The sequence below is a fragment of the Lactuca sativa genome, chromosome 5 (genome assembly GCF_002870075.4).
Source record: "Lactuca sativa cultivar Salinas chromosome 5, Lsat_Salinas_v11, whole genome shotgun sequence".
Lineage (NCBI taxonomy): Eukaryota > Viridiplantae > Streptophyta > Magnoliopsida > Asterales > Asteraceae > Lactuca > Lactuca sativa.
The window spans coordinates 106,738,383-106,745,065 of NC_056627.2; positions in this window are offsets into that span (position 1 = coordinate 106,738,383).

Below are 6,683 nucleotides of genomic sequence, written 5' to 3' on the forward strand. Positions count from 1 at the left end.
ACAGTCCGTTCAATTCCAGTCACTTACTGCAGGTGAGTTAATACCCCTTAACTAATGTTTTAAACTATTTTTAAATGTTTTATGGGGGCATACAAGTAAAATCATGCTAGTTATTATATCAATCACATGTGATTAATAAGTAGAATTATGCTAGTTATTATATCAATCACATGTGATTAATATACAGCATTCAAATGATTTGGCTACTCATTAGCCGTTTTACCAAACAGTTTCCTTCAAATGATTTTTATAAACATTTTATATATTTTAAACTCCTTATTACACTGTATATTTTACTCTGTATATCACATTTCAAGCTTATTTACAATTGTGTTTCAAACAAATGTTTCTTTATACATTTTATATATTTTAAACTCCTTATTACACTGTATATTTTACTCTGTATATCACATTTCAAGCTTATTTACAATTGTGTTTCAAACAAATGTTTCTTTATACTAAACTGTTTTATCAAACCCATGCCTTCAAATTGTTTTATAGATTGACATCAAGTCGGTCTTTTCTTAGAAAATATTTATGTTCAAAGGTTTTACAAATCTTATTTTATGCTTTTAAATTATAAATTGCATGCCTCTATATTTATAGTTATATAAGAAACGTTTAAAAGACTTAGGAAGGCTATCCACCCTATTTCCTTTTCGCGCTTGAGATGTGGTCTGGTGGGATATCGGGTACCGTCCGAAGGTCGTTTAAATATTAGTTATATATCATGTGTACATATATAGTAATAAAAGGTATTTCCAGTTCATCCAATGCCCTTGGATAGCAAGGGTATACATGTATGTTCATACGTACCAGTTATATTACTAGTAAGCTACCATATGGGTAGTTTAGGAAGATATTAGAACTATTACTAGAACGCGGTATCACACAATGAGTCAGTTCATTCATGAGTCAATAGTTGCTAGATATGGAGAACATACATTACATCTAGAACATTACAGTACATTACTATACAATTACATAATTACGTTTACATAGAGATTTTGTTATAACCATGCCTATATTTGTATAGTTATATAAGTAATGTTTAAAAGACTTAGGAAGGCTATCCACCCTATTCCTTTTCGTGCTTGAGATGTGGTCTGGTGGGATACCGGGTACCGTCCGAAGGTCGTTTAAACATTAGTTATATATCATGTATACATATATGGACATAATAGTTCCTTTCAGTCAGTTCAGTGCCTTTGGGTAGCAAAGGCATACGTTCATATACTTTTACATGATTACGCTTACATAAGTACATATACATGAATACGTTAACAAAATTGTGATCCACTGTATCGGAGCACGCCTTAAATGTCATGGCCCGAGTTTTAGCCAGAGTCTCTTGGAGGGAGAGCGTGAGTTTGCGTATAGATCTATACTGGATTGACTATCCTACACCTTGCTGCTAGCTACAGCCGGACCTGTAGGTCTGCGGGTTCCAAACGTCAATCCGTTATTACGACCATTCGTATTTCGTTGTTACCAGTCGATAGTATGGTGCAATTAATCACATGATTCCTTAATATAAATCCGGTTTAACGTAGTTAGTACAGCATTAGTTCTTATAGAGCTACGTTTTAGTACTACATTAATTTTCCCTGTACATATATTTAGTGATCTTTTCACTTAAACTATAAATGTAAAAACTATATTTTGTTAATAATAGTTATGCTTGGGAAAATTACACACTTTTACAAGAGACGAACATATAGAACAGTTAAGTCTTGGTAGAAGACTACATTGAGAACAGTTAGGTCTAGGTAGAAGACACCCTTATATAATAGTAGGAATCATAGGGATTTCTAGAGTTTTTCAAACGGTTACAGTTGTTTTACAAACATTTTCATACTTACAGTTCATATACAAATTCTTACATACAAATTAAGACACTAAATACTTATGATCTCACCAGCTTCAAAGCTGATACTCGCTTTCAAAATTACTTGTATCCTCAGGTCATCATAGACAGGTACCGATGCAAGGAGAAGGGAAGATGTAGCTTGTTCAAGACTCATCTTTCATTTTGATTTATGCTTTAGTGTTTATCAAAATTTGATAGAACATACATATTAATAATTATATTATTAATGCAATGGATGATGTTGTTGGTTTTGGGGTGTGACAGTAAGACTGACTTTACTCTTATACATATATATATATATATATATATATATATATATATATATATATATATATATATATATATATATATATTAACCTATAATATTATAAAGTATAAGGGTTGAATTTTAACTTTTAAAATTCTAAGGGCTAACTTGGAATGAAAGTATTCATAAGAGAAAACTTTACAAATTCCAAAACTTGAGGGCAAGTTTTGAAACTATTCAAAACTAATTAATTCCATAACTTATGTCTTAAAAGTAGTTTTAATCCAAAAACTCTTCAAGTTCCATAACTTGAGGACAAGTTATGGAAGACTTTAAACTAATAAAAGAATTAACTTTTCTTTATTTTATAACTTATGGAATTAATTAAGGTTACAATTTTTTTTAATTTATTATTTAATGAAGAGACTCTTGGTCCTCCATAACTTGAGAACAAATTATGGAGTCATAACACCATTTAATTAGAACTAGACTCTTCATTTTTGTAACCTTTGCCAACTATTATGAGTTTTATGAAACTTAAATGTGACTTTTCATATAACTTGAGGACAAGTTACAAAAACACATTTTAGAATCAACTCTTCGATTAATTTGGATTGAAAACAACTAGTTCACTCAACTTTCTATTAATCTAAGCAACTCATAAGAACAAGATAATTCGAATCAAACATTTTCATGTAATTAGTCTAAACCTTAAACTAATACTAAACATGAATCTATTGACAATTATCTTTGAAATTGGATTAGCATGAACATTACCACATCAAAAACAAGTTTATAAGTTCAAAAACATCTTAGGGTAATGTTCCTAGTCCAATTCCAGCCAAAAAGTCGAATTTATGCTGTCTGGGGGTCCAACTCGTCGAGTGCATGAACCAACTCGGCGAGTTGGATCGATTTGATCATTTTTAGGCATGGACTCACCGAGTCTCCTGATGGACTCGCCGAGTCTAATGATCAGACAGCAACAATTTCGATTTTTTAAGCTTCTTTTGCTAGTATGATAAAAAAACAAGCCTATGCTCTGATACCACTATTGGGTTTTGACCATTCTAACACTCCTAAGTGTACATGCAACCCTAAATACCTTGGATCTATGTTTTCTCTATTATACATGCAAATAAGAACATTCCAAGGTATTATCCTAATCTAGCATACAAAACAATGAATATAACAAGATATAATACATACCTCTTTGATGTAGAATATCTTCATGAAGCTTGAGTGCCTAGTGCCCCAAGTGTGACACCTCAAATGGTTCACACAACATCATATGCTTTTGGAATAACCTTGAGAGAAATCTACACTTCATGAAAATCGGCTAGCCCTTTCTTACTCTCTCTAGTGGCCGATTTTGGTGAATAATAAGATGCTTATATAGTTAGGGTTACACCATGTAAACCCTAATTGACATGGCCTTTCATTTCCATGATCCATGGATACAAAACACTATAGAGCATCCATGGAGAATCATATGGGTTTTAGCCCAACTAGATAATCCATGGAGCATTAGCCCATTATATAAGTATGGATGATTTACACAATCAACCCATATATTTAATTAGTCTTCTTTTGATCACTTAATTAATCCTAGATTAATTCTTGATCAATACTAATTAAATAATCTTATTATTATTGTTATTAATATACTAGAACTTATAATATATTAATAACCATAAGTGTCTTATTTCTCTCATTTTAGTCTATCCAAGTGCATGATGCCATGCAACCCAAATGGACCATTTCGAGTCGGGTCAAGTCTTACCAATTATAGTTATGGACTTAGACATTAATCCAACATGCCCATCACGACCAACTTGCAAAAAATGTAGAGATATGTGGACCGCTTGCTGAAGTTGAGTGTCAACTTTTATGAATAGTTTGTTATTCACATTATCCTACACTCATTGCCTCCTTGTTATGATCAGTTCTGTATGACTCATCATATGAACAAGGAGGAAGTCAGTTTAAGCAAGCTTCAAGGCCTTCTAAGAACTGCTGAAAGTAGTTTAAAAGATAAGTATTTTGTACTTACTCCTATTGCTGCTGCCCCAGTCCTGGAAATTGGACAAGGGAAAGGGAAGAAAAGGAAAGCTACTTTCAAGAATCACAAGGAAGAGTCTCATGATGGATCCTCTTTTAGTGGGTCCAAAGGTGGTTTTGGTGCTCCTTCTTCCAATCCAAAGGATGCAGAGTGCTTCTATTGTCATGGAAAGGGGCATTAAAAACAAAGTTGCCCTTAATACTTGCAGGATATTAAGGATGGCAAAATAAAGCCCACATTCTCATGTATTTACACTATTCAATCTAATAACTTATCACATGCTAGTTCTTGGGTCCTTGATATAGGATGTGCTTTTCACATTTGTTCTGATTTGCAGGGTCTAAGAAGAAGTAGGGATGTGGAGCACGGGAAGATGAACTTGATCATGGGGAATAGGAAAGCTTCGTCTGTCACCAACATTGGAGTTTATTCTTTATTGCTTTGTAATGGGTTAGGTTTAGAGTTGAAGAATTGTTGCTACTTGCCAGATATGGAGAGAAATATTATTTCTTTTCATCAATTATATAAACAAGCTTTTTGATTTTCGTTAAATAATGAAATCGGTTCTATAAATGCTTTCTATAATGACAAGTTTTATTTTGAAGCATTGCCTTGTATTGGTATATATGAAACAAGGCATGTGCTTGGCATTGTCGTCTTGGACATGTCAACAAGAAGCGCATAGCCCAACTCCAAAAGCATGGAATGTTAGAGTCGTTTGACTTAAAATCGGATGACACGTGCTAATCTTGTTTGATTGGAAAGATGACAAAGTCACCTTTCACTGGTACTTGTGAAAGAGGTGAGGGTTTGTTAGCTCTCAAACACACCGATGTGTGTGCACCCTTCGAATCCGCCACAAGGGATGCTAACCGCTTATATGTAACCTTTACCAATGATTATAGCATATATGGATATATCTGCTTAATCAAGCACATGTTAGAGTCCTTTAAAAAGTTCAAAGAGTTTAAGAAAGAAGTGGAGAATCAATTAGGCAGGAAGATAAAGATGCTCCGATCTGATCGAGGTGATGATTATCTTAGTATCGAGTTCCACGACTATCTTAAGGAATGTGGAATTGTGTCACAATTGATGCTGTCTAGGACACCATAGCTTAATGGTGTGGTTCAGAGGCGCAATCGAACCTTGTTGGATATGGTTCGTTCCATGATGCGCTTCATTACCTATATCATTCTAGGGGTATGGCTTAGAGACTGCCACCCATATCCTTAATCTAGTCCCAACTAAGAAGGTTGCCAAAACACCTCATGAAATGTGCACAGGGAAGGTTCCTTCATTAGCTCATATCGAGGTTTGCGGTTGTGAGGCTTTCGTAAAACGAGAGACTCATGACAAGCTCAAACCTCATAGTGAGCGATGTATTTTCATCGGCTACCCGTAGAAGTCCTTTGGATATCTCTTCTACAGACCGAGTGACAATGTTGTCTTCATTGCAAGGATAGGAGTCTTTTTCAAGAGAGAGCTCATATGCCAAGGGGACAGTGGGAGGAAAATTGACCTTGAAGAGCTTCAAGAGTTAAGCGATGAAGGAACCTCTAACACTGGGGCCCAACATGAGGAGGAAACTCCTGTTGAACCAGTTGATGAGTCATTACCTCTTCGACGTTCCTCTTGAGTTAGGATGGCACCGAAATTTTTTGGTTTTCATATTACTACAGAAGGTGACACGTTTATCGGTAATAGTACACTGGTAAATTTGGATGAGCCATCTAATTACAAGGAAGCGATGGCGGGCCCTGAGTCTGCTAAATGAAAAGAGGCAATGGACAGTAAGATTTAGTCCATGTATGATAATCAAGCTTGGAACTTGGTTGAAAATGTACAAGGTCGTAAGACGGTCGGGTGCAAATGTATCTTTAAGAAGAAGACCGACATGGATGGGAAAGTACAAACATATAAGGCGCGATTGGTTGTGAAGGGCTTTACTCAAACTCTTGGAGTTGACTATGATGAGACCTTCTCACTCGTAGCAAAGATTAAGTCTATAAGGGTTATGCTATCCGTAGCTGCGTTTCATGATTATGAAATATGGCAGATGGAAGTCAAAACCACTTTCCTTAATGTGAAGTTGGCTGAGGATATTTACACGAGTAAGCCAAAGGGTTTTACAGATGCGAAGTACCATAATAGATTGCGTAAGATTGAGAAATACATTTATGGATTAAAACAAGTGTCTCGCAGATGGAATCTCTATTTCGATGAGAAAGTCATAGAGTTTGGTTTTTTGAGAAGCGAGGATGAGTACTGCGTATATGTCAAAGCTAGTGGGAGTATAGTTAGCTTTCTGGTGTTGTATGTGGATGACATACTTCTTATATGAAACAACATCCCAACCTTACAGGAGGTTAAGTCCTAGCTTGGGAAGTGTTTTGCTATGAAGGACCTCGAGGAGGCTGCTTACATTCTAGGGATAAGGATATTGAGAAATAAGTGGAAAAGACTAATAGCACTTAGTCAAAGTAACTACTTGGACAAGGTGTTGA